The following is a 23,448-nucleotide window of genomic DNA, read 5'->3' as shown; positions in this document are numbered from 1 at the left end:
GATCCACGCAAACCGGACAAAAATCTGTGCTGCTTTGTTGCTGTTGTTGTTATTCAGTTGTTAACTCATGTCCGACTCTTCGTGACCCCATGAACCATATTGCACCAGGCCTTCCTGTCCTTCACTGCCTCCCTGAGTTTGCTCAGTTTCATGCTCATGGCTTCAGTGATGCTATCTAACCGTCTCATCCTCTGCCGTCCTCTTCTCCTTTTGCCTTCATTTTTCCCAGCATCAGGGTCTTCTCCAAAGAGTTCTCTCTTTGCATTAGGTGACCAAAGTATCTGAGCTTGAGCTTCATTATCAATCCTTCCAATGAGCAATCAGGGTTGATCTCCTTTAGGACTGACTGGTTTGACTTCCTAGCAGTCCAGGGGACTCTCAAGAGTCTTCTCCAGCACCACAGTTCAAAGGCATCAATTCTTCGGCGCTCAGCCTTCTTTATGGTCCAGCTCTCACAGCCATACATTACTACTGGAAAAACCATAGCTTTGACTATGCGGATCTTTGTCGGCAAGGTGACGTCTCTGCTTTTTAATATGCTATCTAGGTTTGCCATAGCTTTCCTCCCAAGGAGCAAGCGTCTTTTAATTTCATGGCTGTAGTCTCCGTCTGCGGTGATCTTGGAGCCCAAATAAATGAAGTCTGTTACTGCTTCCATTTCTACCCCTTCTATTTGCCAGGAATTGATGGGTCCAGATGCCATGATCTTAATTTTTTTAATGTTGAGTTTCAGTGCTGCTTTGACAGTCTCATTAATGAAGTGAATCTTCAAATTCTTCATTGCCCAACATTGACAATGAAGAGAAAGTGGTCATCAAGCTGAAAGCTCCTAAAATTCTTTGTCAGCAGAAAACCAAAGTAAATTAGGAAAAGACGCAGCTCTCTTATTCATGAAGCTCAGTGTATATATGAGAGTGGGGAAGAATCTGGAACACTCTCTTATATAGAATAAGACTGTTGATCCATTTAGTTCAGGACAACTACACTGTCTGGAACAACCATCTGGAATCTTAGCTCTGGAGGTACTCACATGAAATATTTTTTTGCATGTGAAGTCAAGGTATGCTACTTGAATACATTCCTTCCCAACCAAAGATGGGTGGCCTAGGAAAAATCTATTCCATTTACTTTGTATGTTAGTAAGGCAGTTTTCTGCTCTGTTGCCAACTTTGTACATTAGGGGAAAAGTAATTTTGGAAACATGGGAATGCAAATTGATATGGATTTTTAAGCATTTTAAAAATAAAATTAAAATAGTTTTAAAAAGTTTGTCTAAAAATCTGCATTTGTTTTCACTTCCAACTTTCCCTACCTATGGATGTTTTCTACACAATTTCCACTAATATAAAAAATATGAATTCCCTAGGTGATTTTATACAAATGTAGATTGCCCTGATGTCACTTTTTTAACATAAAAAAACGTATGTCTTTCAAACCGTGTGGCTTCTTTTTGGGGTGGGGCTAGAGAAAGAGCAATATTTGAGATGAGTCGATTGGGCAGATCTTATGAATGCATTCCCACAGAAATCCATACAGGTTTTCATTTATGTCCTTATTTCCAACACAGGCATCAATACTAAATGTAAAGATTTCCCCATTGAGGCTTCCTGCAGCACTTTTTAAAAAGGTAACTTATACAAAGAATTGCCCAGTGCTCCCAACAGAATTTGCATTTGAGAGCCTTAGGCAATTGGACTTCTTGCTGTAACGCAACAAATTAAAAACTTAATATCTTACTTTAATCCAGAAAGGAAAGAAATTAAGATACTTTTCCTATGCAAATCTTCTGCCTTTTCATAAGAAACATCCTTTATTGTGTCTATGTCTGCTTTAATGCATCCTCTAGTAAAAAGAATTATACAATTTTTCTAATTAAAATGCAAATAACATTGAATGAACACTGCCATATAGTAATGTCAAAGGAAGTAAGCTTTAAAAAGCATAGGAGTTTAGGAACTAAATCAATAAAACGGTTAGTCCATGAAGAATTCAAGTGTTAACAGGACTTTATGTGAAGCATAAAGGCAGAGTTGCTTAACATTTTATTTAAATATTAAATGTTATATGAAAATAAGCTTTTTGTTTAGGCTTCTCTTTTCAGGTACCTTAAAATGGGCTAATTGGCTCTCCTCTGAAATTATGTTTTTGAGCTTCTGCTAATTGCTAAGCCCTTAAAAAAGGCAAATAATTTCACATTTCATCCAACTCTCTTGTAAAAGGGAAGGGAAGGGAAGGGAAGGGAAGGGAAGGGAAGGGAAGGGAAGGGAAGGGAAGAGAAGAGAAGAGAAGAGAAGAGAAGAGAAGAGAAGAGAAGAGAAGAGGAGAGGAGAGGAGAGGAGAGGAGAGGAGAGGAGAGGAGAGGAGAGGAGAGGAGAGGAGAGGAGAGGAGAGGAGAGGTTTCAGAGTAATTCTTTGCTCTCTGTGCATCCATAGAAAATGCATTTTTAATTTTTTTTTCTACAATGATAAACTCAAAGATAGATAAAGCATATACAGAGAGAGAGAGAAAGAGAATTTGTAGATATGTAAATGTTGTGTGCATTTATTGAAAACATTACTTTAAACAACTTGTAGAGAAAAAAAACACCATTACAAAAATGAATTATTGGAATAGTCTTAGTGAGCAACTTGGGAGATTTTATTTTGGCTATGGGGTATTATGCAAACTACAGCTGTAAGAATTAAAGACTGAAGTGTGGAAAGTTGTTTGTGTCTATACAATGTATACATTAGCACTGAATGCATCCTCATAATAAATTAGGACATTTTAAGTCTTTCAGCAGTATAGTCCTAGAAATTTCTACAAAAGGTTATGTTCCATTTAATTCAGCAAGGGTTATTCTTAAGAAGTGGGATAGGACTACAGCCATAAATATCACTTTTTATAAGGCATAGGTTCAGTTTTTGGAATATTAGCAATGTTTTCACAGTGGACTGTGCGGCAGATCATAGAAAATTCATCTGTTCTTTTCTTGTCATTTTTGGTAGAAAAAGATTAAGAATAAAGAAATATATGCAGCCAAAAAAGGGAGATCCAGAATAGATCAGGCCTGAAATCCTTAACTCACATCCCAATCTGATAATAGATCTACCTAAAAGGCATTCCCATTTAACTCAATGACATATATTCCCCTGTAGGTATGTATAGGATCCTCAGAGAACATCTGAAAACATGCCAGTGAATTTTAAAAATAAAAATTGGAATTACAGTTTAAAAACTGCTAATAATAATTCAGTTAGGATTTATACTGGTCAATAGTAAGATCAATATGTAACTAACTTGTCAGCAGATAATTATTGAACAAATTTCATATCAGAACACATTTTTTAAAAAGTTCTTGTGTAAGGAAAACTAGGGACCTCAATCCATTAAACCAGTGTTTCTCAACCTTGACAACTTTAAGATGTGTGGACTTCAACTTCCAGAATTCCCAAGCCAGCCATGTCCTTTTTCTTGCTGTTATGTCCTCTTGGGAACAGAAGATGGGTGATCATGGCAGAGATTAAAAAATTGTACAATTAAAAATAAAAACAATGCTGCCTATCCATCATGCTACCTGAGATATCAGCCTGGACTCTCCAGGAAGGGAGAAGTAGGAGTAGAATGAAAATAAGGAATAAAATAAAAAATAAAAATCTGACAAGTTAATACCAAGGCAGGTATAAAAGTAGAGATAGAATAAGTAGGAACGAATTAATAAAACTGAATAAGATAAAAGATAGAAAGGATAAAAATTAACTTTTAGAGGGAGATATTAATGGTAGGTGCTACCTCATTGCCATCTTAGCTCCTTCTCAAGACATTGGCTGGATTTCTGCAGTACATTTTAGCCTTATGTGTGCAAATTCAAGTGGTTAGTTTATGGGTGAGTATGTTGTAAGAATCCAGAAAGTTTGAGTAAGTTAGTAAATATGGCGAAGTATGGCTAAACATGTAATGACACATGGACCCACAAGCTGGCCAGCCACATTTTGATCAAGCATGTTGGGTGAGTATAAAAAATTGTGTTAGTTAAAAAAGCCATTGTCTGTTAATTATAAGTGTATCACGTGAAACTATTCCCTAGCTTTACTGGAATTGGAAATAGATTCAGAGATCATTTTGCCTACTGTCCGTATACCTAGGTCTCTGTAGTTGGGCTATTTATGCCTGTTATGGTTATATTATATGGCTATATGTCTGCATGGGTATTTTGAACATTTATTCAAAATACACGTAACTGTGTAAGACTTCTGCTATCAGCAGCCAAATTTAATTTCATGACTGAACTCTGTCTCCCCTGGGTGTCTCCTAGTAAAGATTGGTTTGTCAAAGTATTGGAATTGCTAATAAGGTACAAAATGCCTATCTCATTCAAGGCTATTTTGCATATAATTTCAAAGAAAAATGATTTCCATTTTTGCCATATGTTGATTCCAAATAGAAAATGTGTAAAAGGTGTGCTAAACTCAGTTTTTAGAGAGAGAGTTGAATATGATGATGCTTGTGATAGGAGAGTATGTAAGTGAAAATTACTGATTATGTTTAAAACAAGTGCTTAACGTGATTAATGAAATGTTGGATATTGAAATGTAAGTCTCCAGACTATTAACCTTCAAATAAAGATTCACATGGGAATAGAGCTGAAGTTAGGGGATCAGTTTGGACAAATAAATTCAACAGTCAATAAAAGCTAACTAGTGAGTATATCATCTGGAATTAAGTCAGACACATTTAGCATTTAAACTGTATAGAGGCCCCCTCATCTTTTTAAAAAAAAAGAAAGTCTATTTGTTCCAAGGTGTATAGAGCTTTAGTGTGTGGAGTTGAAGGGAATAAATGCCCCAGATTTCTCAGATTTGCTTACTGCTTTTTCCAGCTACTCTTAAACTATTATAGAATTTCAAGTAGAGATCATTCAGTTAAAAAAATAGCCATGTAGAAGAAACACTGAAGTACAACTGTTGTACTTCAACTATTGAAGTACAAGTAGTTGAAGTAGAACTAGTAATGTTAATATTGTTAAAGCAGAGAAAGTCAGTCCATCAGATCTCGGAAGCAAAATGTAGAAGCCTGTTTTCATACATCTAGAAGAACAGATCAACATCAGATCAGTATTAATACTTATAGAATGTAGCAACATATTTCTCTATTTATAGTATGGAAATCTCCTATGGGTAGTCCTTGGCTTATAACCATTTGTTTAGTGACCATTTGAAGTTACAACAGTGCTGAAAAAAGTGACTTACGACTAGTCCTCGCACTTATGACTGTCACAGCATCCCCACAGTTACATGATCAAAATTCAGGTGCTTGCAACTGGCATGTATTTATGGCAGTTGCAGTATCCCAGGGTCATGTGATCGCCATTGCCACCTTCCCAGCTGGCTTCTGATAAGCAAAATCAATGGGGAACCATGTGATTCACTTAACAATGTGTGATTCACTTAACAACCACAGTGATTCACTTAATGACTGCTGCAAAAAAGTCATAAAATCAGGTGCAGTCATATAACACCTCGCTTAATGACTGCACTACTTAATGATGAATTTTCTGGTCCCTATTGTGGTCGAAAGTCAAGGGCTACCTGTATTGTCATTATGTTCCTGTCAGTTTTATTCTGTACTGTATTACTGTCTGGACTTTTTAGATCTTGTAGAGTATTTTTAGTGCTAGGATTTGACTACACTAAAAAATCAATTTGTTCCAATGAATGCTCACACTTTATTGATGAGTTATATGTCTGGAACTACTGGCTCATAGAAGAAGCAGGTGAGTTGGTGACTCAGTATTGACTGACTCTTGATCTAATGATTAACTGATTAATTCATTATATTTAACTAACAGGTGAAGTTACCTCTCCAAATGTACCTCTCTTTTCTTGTGGGTATTTAACCTATTCTCTGGGTTACTCAACTGAAGCTGATAATTTAGTCCAATGCTTTAATTCCTCTGAGTTAATTTTATTCCCTAGAATAAGGAGGAGTGTGTATGATTGAGGGATAAATTTTATGTATTGATTTCAGCTGAAATAAATTCTATATATTAGCTGCTATATAAATGAGACTGTATGAAATTTGTCTCATTAAAGTGTGCTTGATATGCATGAGGGTGTTTTCTCTAGGCCAGTGTTGTCCAAACTTGGCCACTTTAAGATGAGTGGACTCCAATTCCCAGAATTCCCCAGCCAGCCATGCTGGCTGGGGAATTCTGGGAGTTGAAGTCCACTCATCTTAAAGTGGCCAAGTTTGGACAACACTGCTCTAGGGGATTACAGTTATTTGCTGTACCTGAAACACCTGCACAGATTCACCACCACCACCCCATATTCATATTCTAATTAGACTTGAATCCTAGTTCTGTAGACGTTGCAGAAGAGTTGCATTAATCTATGGCAGCCAAAAGTCAATGGCTTTTTGGACTAATACATTTTATTAAAAGGCATAAGCTTTTGTGAGCAGCAAGCCACTTCATCTGCAGCTGCAGATTTTGTTAGTCAGAAAAGATGCTGCCAGACTCTTCCTGATCTTAGTTTTGTGAAACTCTAAAAAAATCTAAAAAGAGCATTAACATTACTCTTTTCCTGTATTGTCTGACAGGCTTCACACTAGGCTCCAGACACTTAATCACTTATTCATAATTTGACTAGATTAGATAACCTCTTTACTGCAGACAGGAACAAAGATTTGTCCACTACAGGCCACAGAAGTTAAAGCCTTTATAGATAGTTGTGTTGAAAGGAGTAAATTCCAGTCTTTTTCCTCCTGTTTTTCCAAGTCATCTGATACTTGGCCATTCTCTTGGTCATGTTAACATAACAGGTCTTTCTAGTCTGGGAGCTGCTGGGTGCTGTCTCATCAATTTCATTCCTTATACCATCCTTCCCCAATAAATTATTAGATAATTTAGCTGCCAATAGAAGAGAATATGTGTAGCTCAGAGTTGAACTGTGGAGTCCTTGGAGTTCTCTGAGCTTGGCTGTTTTCTTGCAAACTTTTCATTACCTGGCTAGGTAATATCTAGTAACATTCTAGTGCTGAAGATGTTACCTAGCCAGGTAACAAAATGTTTGCAAGAAAACAGCCAAGCTCAGAGAACCCCAAGGACTCCATAATTTAGATGGCAAGACAGTTGTGATGAAAGTCAATATTGCTCTTTTTTCCCCTTAATTCTGGAAATATATAATTGTATTTAACTTATGTATAATAAGTAATTGTATTTAACTTTTAATTACATGTAATATGTAATTGTATTTAAACTTTATCTGAAAAAAACATTAAAATGTACTGCCAGAAAATGATACTTGCAACTTTGGAGTGAAACTTTAAACATAGTGAAGGTTATGTTTCACTTTCTTCAAAAAAAACTGACATAAAAAAAGTAAAATATGATTGGTCACCATTTAGAACTTCTTGACAACAGACAGGGCTTTCCTTTATTAATGAGCTTAATTTTTATATCATCTTAATTTTACAACGTTGGGTGCTGTGCAAGAATCTCAACAGCAATTTTAACTTGTCAACAGTCACATCACTAAAAGCAATCAAGAACAAATATAAGATGGTCATCCTCTTTCCCTGGTAGATCTCAAGTCACTGAAGGCCCACTTAAAAAGGAAGATTTTTAAAAAGGTTTATGAAATAATCATTTCCATTGCTTGCAGTTCCCCTTAAGGCTATCTTATAAAGAATTCTGTCTGTTCCAGATAAAAGTCACAGAGTGATTTAATGTGCCACTCAATTATGTTCTGCATAATCAATTCATCACAATGCAATTCTTGAAGAGTTTTGGGCCATATGCTTGGAAAGATGGAACACTGGAGAACAGGACACAGAATTAATAAATGCTAAGGAAAAGAAACATCAAGCAAAATCTGGAGGATGTGAGTCAATCTGTCATGAAGACTGACACATACACCGTATCTAATTACTGATACTCAAATTTGGCCAACAATAACAACAAATGGGAAATGGAACAGAAGAGTATTTCCTTATCCTCTCATTGGGCCTGTTCAGATTAAAGATGCTGCTCAGAAAGCCAGATGCACCTTTTTCTAAGATGCTTCAACATCCATATTATCTCCAGTTTTGATCTGTAGCCTCTTGGTCCTGCATGGGCCCAAAACAGGCAAGACCAGAAAAAACACGATGACAGATATTAAGGTTTAATAACTGAAAAAAATGTGAATACATAAAACAATTCTGACTCCGACACAAAACCTTCAGCAAACAATCCAGTGTGATTCCCATATACTTTGGTTTCCATTGCCCCAATTCCACTTCTTAAAATTGGAGATAAATGTTCCAAACCAATTTTGCATATATATTTAAAAGCAAATGAACAGACTCAATCCAATCTGTCATGAAGTTGGACAGCAATTTAAACGTCAACAGATCAGTTCCAAAGTATTTCTATAGTTTAAGGAAATAAATTTATTAAAAAGATTTAGTTACATACCATCCTGAATATTGTTCTTGTATCAAGGTTTTCCCTCTCCCTAGCCTATACCTGGAGAATATTTGCAAGAAATTATTATTGTTAATTTGGTTTGTATCCTGCCTTTATTTTGTAGAACTCAGGGTGGCATACATAATGCTGTCTCCTCCTATTTTCCCCACAGCATCAACAGTCCTGTGAGGCGGGTTGGGCTGAGAGACAGTGGTTCACCCAGCCAGCACCCATCCTTAAGGGGAGACTAGAACTCATGGTCTCCCAGTTTCTATAGTAGTCCAGCACCTTAGCCACACCTGTCTCTTTTGAGATTTGCAACTGGAATTCAGCAGAAGTGGTGTTCCTAGATTTTGGTTTAAAAAAACTCCAACACTAAATTTATTTGGCACATGGAAATACTAGAAGCTTGTACAAAATCTTAGTGGGTGATCATAGGTTCAGGGTGTTTGTTATTGGTGGTGGTGGTGATGATGGCTTTGAGTCAGTGTTGACTCCTGTTTACTGCCTGGGCTAGTTCCTGCAGTTTTCTTGGCAAAGTTTTGTGGAAGTGGCTTACCATTGTCTCCTTCCTAGGGTTGAGAAGGAGGGACTGGCCCAAGGTCACCCAGCTGGCTTTGTGCCTAAGGCAGGACTAGAACTCACAGCCTCCCAGTTTCTAGCCTGGTGCCTTCACCACTACACCAAACTGGCTCTCAGGTGCAAGGTTACCACCCTTATTTTAAGCCAACAGAAACCTTATCAGCTTAATTTAACTTTTCCCTCTTTCCAAAATGATATTCAGTGCCATGAATCTTGGTGTTGCTTGAGTTCTTTGATGTTTCCTGGGCTAAGGATTTTGTGGAATAAATCTGGATGTCAGGATATCATAACTCTCAATCCATTCTGCTGGAGTTCTATTTTCAAGCTGGTCTCTACGATTGACAAGGGATGTGTGAATCAGAAGACCAAATGCAAAGTTGCAATTTGAAGAGTTGATCTAAAATGCCAATTTTATTAGGCACTATATAGAAGAGGAGGGGTATCAGCGTGGTCTATAAAAGTATCAATGGACACAATCCATTAAAGTATTGTATTTAAGCAATTTCCAGTACTAAGAAATAAAATAGGGAATTTGATTAACTCAATCAAGCTACTTAATGCTGATTAGCTACTAACTTCATAGCATCCCTTAATTACTCATTTCCCTCACAATACGACTGTTAAAGTGTGATAAAAATATTGATTCCCCTTTCCTCCTCCTATGTGCACATGTGCAGACTTTTAAAAGGCATTTCTAAATGTTGCAGAGAGAGAGAGAGAGTTCTAAGTGGCATTAGCAATTGGTGAATGATGCACTTGAATTCATTGATTAATTAAGAAGAGGATTAACCTAGGAAATCTGCAAAAAAGACCCATTTGAAGTGTTGGATAAACCTACTCATTTCTCATGATTTTTAAACACAGAAGAGTATTAGAAATATATATGGTTTTGGTCTTGGCATCTTTTGCATTTTGATAATTGAAACTTTAAAATCATATTTAAAATTTGCAGGCTCACCAACTTCTATTTTCTGAACTCTATATGGCCGGGCTAGGTTTGAGGGTCCAGAAGAATTGAGGTAGGATGCTAACCATGCACTACTTAATCCTATGAGATGACTCCCGAAAACCACAGGACCCTTCCACTTTTATACCTTCCTACAATGTTTGAGCAATACATCAACATTTGACTAGTCCCACCTTGGTTTTCTCACTTCTTCTGGTACTTTTCCACCAGAAATGGCATTGCCTCATCCAGTTACCTGGCAACTACCTGGGAACCATAACTTGTTGTCTTTATCAAACTCTTCATTTTCCACATGCTGCATAGGTTGAAATCTTCCTGAACAGAAGTCTCTACCTTTTTGGCCTGTTTTGAGTGGGTTTCACATACTCCATTTTTCATGCATGTCCATTCACACAAATACTAGAACAAAACTATATGTCATTGTACCTTTGTATAAGTTTGACATTATATACTAGTGGCAATATATTAGCATTACTGTGCTGATACAGGGGTTATTGTTTAAAGCGGTTATATGTAGTTATACATGGTTGACATATTCTGCCATTATGCAACTTTATGGGACGTGTCATTTGAAGGTAACAGGTTCAATCCATGGCATCTTCAGAAAGAGCTAGAAAAGATTCTTGGATAGAATCTTGAAGAGTTTCTGCCAATCTCTTTCGACAATACCTGTTCAATACACTAAGTCAAGTTTGGTCACTTTTATACACATATTGAGGAAGAATAATCCCATTCTCTTTAGCCACATATGTGAGCAGGACACATTTTGTGCCAAATCCAAGCCAAGCCAGGCTGTCTTGCTTAAGGGTCATCCAGTTCTGGACTTTGATTTGGATTTCCCACATTTCAACAAGAAGCCTTACAGTAGGGTTTGATGAAAAGAAAGCATTTTACAGCTCTGCTGTAGACAGAAGGATTACTTCTTTTCCTGCCTCAGGTTATTCTTCATGATCAACAACAGTGACAAGCATGGTGTGGGTTAAAGGAGTTTAACACTTTAATATTGTTTCTGGAGGGGACAGAAGAATAACTTCCAACATCCTTTGGAAGAGTATGATGTCACATACTATCAGAATGGTAAAAATGCTGCATGTGCCACTAGACATAGCTGGCTCCCTCCTTCCTTCCTTCCTTCCTTCCTTCCTTCCTTCCTTCCTTCCTTCCTTCCTTCCTTCCTTCCTTCCTTCCTTCCTTCCTTCCTTCCTTTCTTCCTTCCTTCCTTCTTATGGCAAGACAACACAGCCTGGTCTTTCAATAGGACAGGAATATTTGTAATTATCTCAGAGACTGACAGGAAAATCAGAGAAGTGTGATTTCTCTTTTAGAGCAATTTGGTTATGTTTTAACCTCAGGACAGCTTAGGAAAAGTAGCTGTTGATTCCCCCCTCCTGACATGCAATTCTTCAGTAGAGTTTATTTGGTATTCAAACCAAATGAATATTTTAAACCGTTCAGCATCCATGAAAAATAGCAGTGCTGAGTTTTATCTTGCATACTTGGGGGCCTTTAAATTAGTAAATACCCATTTCAAATGAATGGATGCAATATCCTGATTAATGGGTATGTGATTCTAGATAGTATAGAATCCCCCTTGTGTTGTTTTTGTGACTCTTCCCAGTGTTTGTCAGTATTTTTATACTGCCCATAGGGCACCCATTTCCATAGCGCTCTCTAAGGCTTTTACTGTGTTGCACTTATTGCAGATAAGTTGACAAGATCACAACCGTTAATCAAAATTTATTACAGTAGATAGTCAACTTCATGATCCTGGTCCCTTTGGACTACAGTTTCCAAATTTCTTATGGGCCATGCATGGAATATTGCGAGTTGCAGTTGCAGTTCCAATACATCTGGAAGGTATCAGGATGAGAACACATTTTCAAATGCCTTTATCAAAGGGTGAAACTGTAGCCATTTCAGAATCAGGACATTCACGCAGAACAGATGTTCTCTGTTTTTATTCATTATAAATTAGTAACTTCTGACTCTGTACAGTCTGGAACAACTGTTCCATTGGCAGCATAATTTGTCAGGCTTCTCAGAATGGGAGGTTGTACTCTACATTTGCCAATATTTTCAGGGACTTGATGTCTGTGCATTGCGTTGTGCCCTCCCCTCCAATTTACATAATTTTATTTGGGTGGCCATTTCTGGCATCATCGTTGTACTTCCCTTCCCCCCCTTCAGAGCACAATGATAGAGCAAAACGTTGCCTAGTTGCTTAGGCAACTTGGAGATGCTTCTGTATGCTGTGTGCAGAGCTGTGTTATTCTGGCAACCAGGCAACTTCCAGTTGTGAAAATGGACTATAAAAATCATGACAGTGGACAGACACCAAATACGTGAGGTAGTGCAATGGGAAAATGTAATGGCAGGCTTAAACTTGGTTTTTGGAGAAGAATTCACATTCTGCCCACCCTTGATTTTACTCCTAAATGTCTTGTTCGCTCAGGCTTCCATAATTAGAGTTTGTTTATTCAGCAGACGTCTACCCCACTGCAATCAAAAGATTCTCAGTGGATCATAATATATATACAACAAGAATTAAAATGTATATAATCAGATGAAGAAAGGTGAAGGAGGGCAACTGATGGAAGCGTTACTAGCAGACAACTCTCTAGATCAGTGTTGTCCAAACTTGGCCAGTTTAAGATGAGTGGACTTCAACTCCCAGAATTCCCCAGCCAGCCATGCTGGCTGGGGAATTCTGGGAGTTGAAGTCCACTCATCTTAAACTGGCCAAGTTTGGACAACACTGATCTAGATTCTTGAAGACTGCCAGCAACATATGGACCAGAATCTTATTGGTCTCACTGTTGAAAGATGTTTGCCAGGTTGTGCAGAATTTCCCTAGGTTGATTTAATTCAACGGTACTTTGACTGAACCATCCTTGAAACAAATTATGAAGCAGCACATTCTAGTGTCTTTCGAGCATGTATGCAGAAACTTTATGCATGTGAGCAGAATAACTTTTTTATTAAAGAGATTTGGTAAACAGAATCAAATTGTTCCATTTAGGCTATTCAGATTTACCAGATCAGATCAGGGCACCAAACTCTGTGTCTTCAGTGTGGCAGATCAAAGAAATGTGATTTTCCAGAATGAAGTAATGCTTCAAATCTGAGAAACTACAAATTTTTCTCATGCTATCTTCACTCTCCTTTCCACCCTTGCCATATGATGCAGCCTAATTTATTTGAAATGTACAGTGTCAGTGCACAAATTATTTGATTTTAATGAGACTTAGCTTGGGACAAGATGATGATCATGATGTTGATTATGATAATGATTACCCCAGAACTTATTTAAAATATTTTCTTTTTCAATAATATTAAAATTTGATGTTTTTTATTTGGAGTAATTTTTAAAGTTTCTCTCTTTTATGGTCTGCTTTTATTGTAAGCCACCCAGAGTCGCATTTGTGAGATGGACGGCTATATAAATGTGATGAATGAATGAATGAATGAATGAATGAATGAATGAATGAATGAATGAATATAAGGGTTGAAATTCATCAAGCAAACTATTCCTATAACTGTAAGCAGATGTATTAATTTCAGTCGGTTCCAGTTAAGCATAGATACCCTTTTCTATCAGCCTATATCAGCTATGAACGTGTTTCCTCATAAATCTGTTCCACACCTTTCTCAATATTAATCGGTGTTTTACAAAATGCAGAAAAACTGATCTGAACACATATTTAAATATACAAAACTTAATTATTATAAATAATGCAAACATAAAATACTACATCTTAAGTAATATGTATCTGTAACCTTCAAACTGCATATTACTAAGCATATTTTATTCAGCAGTGTACTCTGCTCTGGAGAATTTGGGGTGAAATCCCAAAGAGAAGCCCATTCCAATCTGCATTTTAATCCAGTTATTGAGATTGGTTCTCTTTGAATGTAGAGATAATAAATTCTACCAAGCATCCTTTCCTCAAGCAAGGTTCCAACTTAAATGAGGAATCCTGAGTTTGTCATTCTGTCCTAATATTCCATTATAGCAGGTCGTTGTTTCAGTGAGTAGAAATAAACCTGGCACCACAGCTAGGCATATGTGTATTTGTGTGTATGTGTGTGCATAAGTACACACACACACACACCCTTATCTTTAACATATAGTGCAACTTAGACATGAATGCTTTACACTAAATATTCATAATACAGTATAAATAATGTGTTGCAATGAATCAGCCAAGCACACATATTTTTTGAATCCTTGTGGTAAAATATTGAGTGCAAAATATTCATAAATTCAGGTTTCAGAATTATTTAGAAGTGGCCCTTTGCACTAAATAGCCAATTTCCTTACAGAATGACTCTGTGTGTGTGTGTGTGTGTGTGTGTGTGTGTGTGTGTGTTTATTGGAGCAGTAAAATTCATCATTAAGTTTGGAGCATTGCTTTCATGTCTTTTCCAAACAAATAACGGACAGTGATCTGGAAAAATATTTCTGAAGATGGAATCAGGGTGATCAGCAGGGGAGGAGGGAAAAAAAACCTGTGTAATCAAAGCACCACCACTTGGATGTGTTGTGTGTGGGTGTGCAATGCATGTAGAAAGGGGGATGGACAGAACCATCTTAACTTTTTTCCATACACACCCCATGCCCTTGAATAGAATTTAGCATTGTATGGCACCTTTTATTTCCCAAGTTTCAGTAAAGCCAAATAAGAAGACTTGAGATGAGGCTTTTAACAGAGGTTTTATTGGCCAATAAACCACCTGGATGGGTCAAGGAATCTTGCCCAGAACCACACCTTGCAAAGCAAGCAACAAAGATTTTATAGGCATATTCAGATATTTCAGATAGTACATCCCCTCATATCCATACAAGGGAATTTTGGGATGACCCAGGGAAAAGTAAAGGTGGGCCTAAAGAGGTGAATCTAAGTTTAAATACCTAACTTCTTTGGAATTTAGGGCCTCTCTCATTGCAACTTCTCTCCCTGGTACCGATCTAATTTATGGCTTCAGGCATCTGGCTAATTGCTTTTAAGGAAATGGGGTGGGGGAATTCTGTGCTCTCTTAGAAGGCAATCAGGTATTCAACAAAGAGATAAGGTGGGGGAAAGAAACGCTGTGCTCCTTACAAAGCAAGTTAACCCTTTGTAAATAAGATAGAGTGCACTATCACATGCATGCCCACACATTATGAGAGAGAGTAAAATTGTGTATCAAAACAATGCCCTTCAGCATTGTAGCAAATCCGAAGTAGTCCTAATCACGGTGGTCTAACTGAGGAATAATTGTTCTATTGATGCTTCCTTCTAACTTAGCTATGCAGTAGAACCATCTTGGAGGGCTGCGTTTACCCAGTGTTAGTATTTGCAAAATGGCAGTCCAGAAGGCGTGAATGAAGGAGACTTTCACCTTCAGCCTCTACAGAATATACAAGATGGATAGCTTGGAATGGAAAACAATTAACGTAGCATATAAAAGATATATTTGCAGATCCTTCTGAAATCAGAAGGAACCTAGGAACACGTTACAAATATGCTTCAGTCATTAAGGATGATCAGCTAATTTTTTTCTTGTTTGTTTTTCCTTAAAGAAGGAAGGGAGACATCTAAGTAAGTTACAATGAAAATAGTAAAACTGCAATGATTAATAAGCACAAAATTAAAACTAAAGGTATCTCAAATGGTTCTGATCTGATTTAAATAATCTGCTTGTTTTGGATCATTGATTAAGAGTTTTCCTATCCTTTAAAATCATGAAGGCCTCAAAGGGATCTGATTCAGCTTAACTGGATTTTCTGATTTGATTTGGAAAGTTGATTCAGTTCAGAGATTTGATCAAACTGCCTTTAAATCACAGCTTCATAGCCCTAACAAAAAAACCAGTACTGTAGTCAATAGTCACAACAACCAGTGAAAGGAAGCAGTTGGAAGACACAGGAAATGTCAATGTCAATAAAATGTAAATGTCAATAAAAAATAGCAGTATCAACAATGGGAATAAAGAGAAACCCAACATCTGAGAAACATCTCATCAGATATAGCTCTGGAATTTACCTTTGGTTGTTCAATAATGCTTTCTTGGAGATTTTTTTCCCCCTGAAAACACAAAAGAAGATGTAGATTTTCCTGCTTCTAGAATAGGTCAGAGTATTCATGAGCCAACCAAGATTGAACTCTTTTTTTTTGGGGGGGGGCAGGTTTTTTAACCACCAGTTATCCAGATGGTTTAAAGAAGATGTCTGACCTGTTGGGAGGGGGGTAGCCTGTCTTTCAACTCTAGGGGTCTTCTCTGCCTTTCCAAACTTCAATTAAGTTTCAAACACAGACATTGTAAGAAAATTCCTCCTGTTGCTTTTTTTTTTTAACCAGAAAGCAGTGGTAGGCCAGCAAAGTGAAATACTGTGGAGTCCTTGGGGTTCTCTGAGCTTGGTTCTTTTCTTGCAAATGTTTCATTACCCAGCTAGGTCACATCTTCAGTGCTAAAATGGGATGAGGTTTGCTCTTTATTTATGTGCTGTGGCCACCCTTGCCAGTACTGGTAGGGGTGGGGGTTCTGTTTTGCTCTTCTGGTAGTTCATTGATTAGCATCTGTTGACTGCTTGATTGTGTGCCTGGTGGTGACCTTTGCTTATCTGGGTGATGATTGCTGGAGATGATTGCTGGTGATTGAATGCTGGTAAGGCCATCTTCTGGTCTTTTGTCTCTTTTGAATAGTATGTAGATCCTGTTAATCGCTGCCTTGTCTGAATACCAGGCTTCCAAGAATTCTCTTGCATGTTTGGATTTGGCTTGGTCTAAAATGCTGACAGTTTCCCAGTTAAAACTGTGGCTGAGTCTGTCCATGTGTTGTGCAATTAAGGAATCAGAAGACCCTACCAGTACTGGCAAGGCAGGCCATAGCAGATAAATAGAGAGCAAACCTCATCCCATTTTAGCACTGAAGATGTTACCTAGCCGGGTAATGAAACGTTTGCAAGAAAAGAACCAAGCTCAGAGAACCCCAAGGACTCCATAGTTCAACCCTGAGCTACACATATTCACCTCCAAAGTGAAATACAGATGTGCAGCAGGGAAAAACATCAGCACCTTTCACATATTATGATAATAAAGTAAGCTCAGAAATGCCCTCCAAGAAATTCTACAAAAATTTTAAAACATCCTAAGAAAGTAGGTTCTACTGAAAAATGAAAGTAATTTCTTTTCCTTCAGATTTAAGGAGGATGGTTGAAAAAAAAAAAAAAGAAAGAAAGAAAGAAAGAAAAGAAAAGAAAAGAAAAGAAAAGAAAAGAAAAGAAAAGAAAAGAAAAGAAAAGAAAAGAAAAGAAAAGAAAAGAAAAAAGCAGTATCAACCCTGCCTATTATTTCAGAATGATGCTGGATTTAATTTGCTCATTTTACATGAATAGGAAGTTTTTTTGCTGCCCACTTCAGGATAATGTAAGGGAGGACATAAAAGCCAAATGATTCACAATGAAAGTGCTTAATACATAGAGACACATTTTGTATGAAAACCAAAGGGACATAAACTGTGTGGGAGGCTTTCAAAATAGTCAGCCAAGTATATCACCTATATGGCACCAGAGTAAGTTTTTTTAATCTTCTCTTTGCCCCCTAAATCACAAGTTGAAGCAATTTTCTTTCTATCAGAAACATGATAGCTAATATTGTATACAGTTCTGGAAGAGGAAGGAAGGAAGGAAGGAAGGAAGGAAGGAAGGAAGGAAGGAAGGAAGGAAGGAAGGAAGGAAGGAAGGAAGGAAGGAAGGAAGGAAGGGGGGAAGGGGGGAAGGGGAAGGGGAAGGGGAAGGGGAAAGGGAGAAAATCAATGAAAATTTCCCCAGGAGGAAACCTTAGAACATTTGAGCTGTTTTCAGTTAAGCAGGAAAAAGAATACAGCTGGTCCCCAGGTTAAGAATGCCCTGTTTACAGACAACCCATAGTTAAGAACGGAGCCTATTGTAGTAAAATTCAAATTAAATACACAATGATTCGAGTTAAATACACAATGGTTCAAGTTCGTTACACAATATTACTTATACAGTATTATGCAGTAATACTGTTCCAGCTTACGTACAAATTCAGCTTAAGGACAGACCTTGGGAACAGAACTCATTCTTAAACTGGGGATCACCTGTAAATAGAAAGAGCATGTTTGAAATATATAATTATGTACATAGCAAAAGTGGTTAAGTATTTACTCATTTTCCATATTACTAGAGTCTGGAAATTATCCAATGAAGTTGAATTTCTTCCTTACACAAGGCATAGTTCAAGTATGAGATTTGCATTTGTCCAGTGTAGTGGGCTCTAAAGGGGGCCACCAATTCACGGATGATAAAGCTATAAATGGCAGCTAGTCATTATAGATATATTTCATCATCATTATCATCATCGCAGACATCTTTAAATACCAGCTGCTTGAAAATATGAGCAGATGATTCCTACTACACTTTGTTGTTGTTGTTCAGTCGCTAAGTCGTGTCCGACTCTTCGTGATCCCATGAACCATATCGCGCCAGGCCTTCCTGTCCTTCACTGCCTCCCTGAGTTTGCTGTACACTTATATCCCATTTATTAGCTGGAATGTCTACAGAGGAGTCAAGAAAGTCAAGGAGACACTTGCCATCTTGACTTTTTTGACACCCCCTTGCAGACACCCCTGCCTGTGAGCTTCCAAGAAGCCCCAACATAAGACATAGATGTAAGATCACAAGCTTCCCAGTGAACTAATTTATCTTGAATTTATTCATAGTATTCAAGAACTCAGTTAACGGGGTTACTTAATAGCCAAGAGGATGGGCTAGGAATCAGGTAGTTCTTGACCAAACTCCTACCGAGTTACTACCAGATGGACATAAGCGAAGAAGATGCTGCTTGCTCCTCTACCACTCCATTTCTCCCTAGTTAGCATTCATTTTCAGTGTGTTCTGCCCACTTGGGAGGAAATAAATGGGAGGAAATAAATCCATTCCACTGTCATAGCTAGCATACTGCCAGTGTGGATGACTGCCCTGAGTTAAGAGAGAGCTGTATTAATTTGGAACATGCTACCTACTCTGGCTCTGTCATTTCTTTTTTCTCCTCCCATACCTCTTGGACAAAGAACTGACCTCAGAAGAATGAGATTGTTTTCTGAACTTGGACCTCTCTTTCAATACAGTTCCAGAATATCTGGAGGCTTATAAGATGCCTTGTCAGGGATCGCAATATTGCAGGCTAGAGTGTGCTAGAAATGCTAATTGCTTTATTATTAATAGAAAGCTATATTTAAGCATCTTTTCCTATTTAAACGACATTTCAGAGCATTAAGCAATCAAGCAAATGTATTTTGTTTGGCTAATACCTCCCTCTCTTTAGGAGACTGATATTTAGAATGATTTTTCAGTTGCATAATCTAACAATTTTAAAAGCACTCTGCTGCTAATTGTCAGATAAAAATATTAAAATTCCTCATAGATACTCCATACAAACCACAGGCAGAAGCCTCTTGCTGGAAATTTAGTATTAGGTAAAATGATTTGTGCTGTTGTCGTTTTTCTTTAGATAAAATAATACCTACTTTTACCAGATACTAGGATGTATAATGGGACTTACTTTTAAATAAACATAAATAGTATAGTGCTATAAGATTATGGTTCTTCAGTGGATTGAAACTGGGATCAACATAAATGCTGTATCTTTATTGATCTCCAGAATTCGGGGAATGCCATCCATACATTTCAAAAGCAATTGTCAGCCCTTCAAGGTAGACCAGACTAGTAAACCAAAGTTATGAATACTAATTTAATTTCTGCTTTGGACTCAAATTTCATTCATCTGAGTGTTGTCATGGTAGTGGCTCTTCCTCTTTTTCCTCAAGGTTATTCTCACAGCCCATTACAGTAATTTTATTTATCTATTAGCCAGCCATGACTTTCTCAATGACCTAGTTTACCTGTCATATTAAGCCACGGCTTGCTTTTCTCTTATTTGTTGAATGCATCACAATTGCATCCATGCACCTTATTAGCTATAATCCATAGTTTACAGAGTATGATGGCTTGGTTCCACACACAATACAGGACTTAACCACTTAATGGCTCAGTATAATGATTCAACCCCATTAGTATCTTCCAGATGAAGCTATCCTATTGGCCTTTGACAAAAGACAAAATGGATGGTGAGTTCCTTTGAATTCACTGGGAAACAGTAGAATATAAATTAAATATGCTACATGCACACTCTCAATGAGATATAAGGCCAACTTTTTAACCACTTATGATCACTGAAAAATAATTTGCAGTGCAGCTTAGTAAAAGTCAACCATAGTAAAAGTGTTCACTGGTGAATATTTTACAATGCTGAAACAGTTTACTGGTCCAGAAGATTCATCCAACCCCAAACCAACCTATATGAAGAAATATAGCACAAAACAGATTTCAGCTAAACAGGAGAAAAACTTCACAGGAGCAAATGCTGTAGAGCTGAAGCAGGGGAATAAATTGCTTCCAGAGATAATGGAGCTCTTTCGGCAGTTGCTGGTACCATCTTTCAGGCATGCAAGAGATGCATTCTATATTAATATCAGGGTTGGAGTATGTTGTTGTTGTTGAATTGACATGCAACATCACTCCCAGCAACTCTGGATGGTTCAGGGTGTGCAAAAATGTCATGGGTTGAAAGCCACACTTGGGGGCTTAGTGTGTTGGAGGCTGAATTACAGAAAGTAATAGGCAAAATAGGAATGAAGTAACATTTAAGTGTAATTAAAAGCAGTTAGTATGATTATTCCCCAAGCATGTACATAATAACTCTGGCCCACTACCAAAGTACAAGTTGATAGCCAATTCTGAAGGTCTTTGAAGGTGACATCTTCAAGCTGCATGTGGACCTGGATCCTTGGGTATTTATCTCTGGAATAGATGTGTTCCTGGTACCTTCTAATTCAATTAAATTGGGGAACTATCCATAACTGAAACCCTCCTTGAACATTGCACCTCCCCATTTTCCAGTTAAAGGAGTTACATCAATGGTATCATTTGAGGGCTTTGCTAACTATCTACTACTCTGCTTCTCAGTCCCTGTGATTGTTAGAGTGACAAATTGTCCTTGTTACATACAAGAGAGGTTCAAAGGCATTGATATGCATGAAGTGCTTGTCAAAGCAGTCACCATTTGCTTTTGTCATGATGAAGGAATATGTTCCCATTTAGTAACGGAATGGGCAGAAGAGATTTCAAACCAAGCCGTTGTGAGCAATTTATTAGAGCAAAGCAATACTCCTGCTGTTTAACCTGATTTTCTTCCCACATAAAAAACATAATCCATGCAGATACAAACTTCCATGAATTTCAGGAAAGTTCCATAATAGACCAATAAGCCTTGAGTGATTTAATGTGTTATTGTGCATATTACAAGCTGAACAAACACAGATTAGGCAAGTTTTTGTTCACACGTGGGTCAGTTATAAAAAGAAAGAAAGAAACAAAGAAAAAGCCCCCACAAATACAGCTTAATATAAATGGAAATGAGGGGAATATTAGTGTGAACATAAATCTTGATGTATTGTAACCTAATAATGAAAGCTGTACTTTTAAAGAACCTGGATAAATGGCCGGGGCCATCATTTGTAGTAGGGTTGATGATTTTTTTTTAAAAAAGTAACGATTGTTTTGCTTTTCTCTTGACTTTCTGAGATTTCAAAAAATGATGGTAGCTACATTGGTCAAAAGAAACCTCCTGTCTGTGAGCCAAATTTGGCCACAGACATCTCCAATCTCACCCTCAAAGAGTTTGGAGAAGCTTTGACTGTCTCCTGTTGCCTCTCTCCTTTTTCAACCTCCCAATTTCACAACTTTCCTTATACTAAAGCCTGGACTTTTTTCACTTGGGCCATCACACCCTACCTCATAAGAGACAGGGAGGGAGGGAGAGAGGGAGGGAGGGAGAGAGAGAGAGAGAGAGATCTTTGCTCAGCAGTGCTACCTGATGAATGGAGTGAATGTGTGAATGAAAAAACTTTGTGTAAGAAAGTGCATGACACATCTCCAAGGACAGGAGCTCAGTGAAGCCCTGAAGTGGACTTTGAATATGACTGGCCATTGGGCCACTTCATTTTTGAGGAATCCATCATCACCCTCCTTTGTGCCATTCCAGCAGGAAGATGTAGTTTTCATCTGATAACTCAGACGCAGATGACATTCCCAAATTCTCTGCAATTTTCCAACCATGCAGGAATCATGGACTATTTAGGCAACAAGTGGAAAAGAAATATAGCGTACACATACTTCATTCCAAAATCTAAGTCCCAATGCTGCCAGAGGCTTTCCCTCAAAATGCATTGGAACCTAGATTTTGGAATGAAGTATGTGTAAACCATATTTCTTTCTTTTTGATCTGCTTGGTTTGCTGTACTGTATAACCTTCTGTTTGCCTTTGTTTAAGACAGACACTATCAGAGTGGAGCTGAAGGGATCACTTGGCCCTCTCAGCTTTCTTAAGCCTTCAATTGACCACTAGTAGGTACTGAAAGAGCAGCTCTTTTATTAGGAATTAATGCAGGTAGTTTAAGAATTAGTTTAATTCTTAAGTTTAAGAACTAGTTCCCCAGTTTAAGAATTAGTTCCATTCCCAAGGTCTGGCCTTAAGTCCAATTTGCATGTAAGCCGGAACAGTATTATTGTATAATACTGCATAGGTAGCACTGTGTAATGAACTCAAATCATTGCATATTTAATTCATATTTAATTCATTGTGTATTTAACTTGAATTTTGCTACAATAGGCTCCATTCTCAACTATGGGTCATCCTTCAACCGGGCATTCTTAACCTAGGGAGTAGTACAGCCTACAGATCTTTTTCATCAGTGAGCTCTCCATGGTCCTGATAAGACATTATTCTACTGGAGTCCAGACTGTTGGACTCACTTTACAGTATTTCCACTCAGCATGAGTACCAGTACTAGTTAACTATTCTCCAAGGTGTTCAGATAGGCTTATTTCAACTATTTGCTTTGGGCCATACCCACCACTGTCCAATTCAGTTGTCATTTTTAAAGTCCTATAAAATTTGACACTTGAATACCCACAGGTCTCTCTCTCCCCTAATAGTCAAGCCCACCTCATGACTTCCTGAAGGGTGGGATTTCTAAGGGTCCCTACCCCATATGAAGTCAAGAGAGTAGTGACAAAGCGGCTTCTCTACAGTTGCCCTCAGGATGTAGAAGATCTTCACAAGATACAGAATACCTTGAAACTCCTTGCCTTTCATAAATTGCTTAAATCCTGGTTGTTCTGCTGAGGGTTTGGAGTCTAATGGCTGCAAACTGGCTTTTAAATAGATTGTTAGTTGTTGCTTGCTCCTTTTTTTATTACATATAGTTTTCCATTTTATGAACTAGCTTAGGTTTTTCAGAAATGAGTAGTATATAAAACCATGTAATAAATATGAATAAAATAAATATGGTCCCTACATGCTTTGGGCTGCAGCTACACCTGAAAGTAAGCAGACAGAGAAATCC

This window comes from Python bivittatus, unplaced genomic scaffold, assembly GCF_059951505.1.
Source record: "Python bivittatus isolate LINGU-HERP-01145 unplaced genomic scaffold, Pbiv_v1 ctg000790_np1212, whole genome shotgun sequence".
Lineage (NCBI taxonomy): Eukaryota > Metazoa > Chordata > Lepidosauria > Squamata > Pythonidae > Python > Python bivittatus.
The sequence above is the reverse complement of the archived record's forward strand: the minus strand, read 5'-3'. Positions refer to the sequence as shown.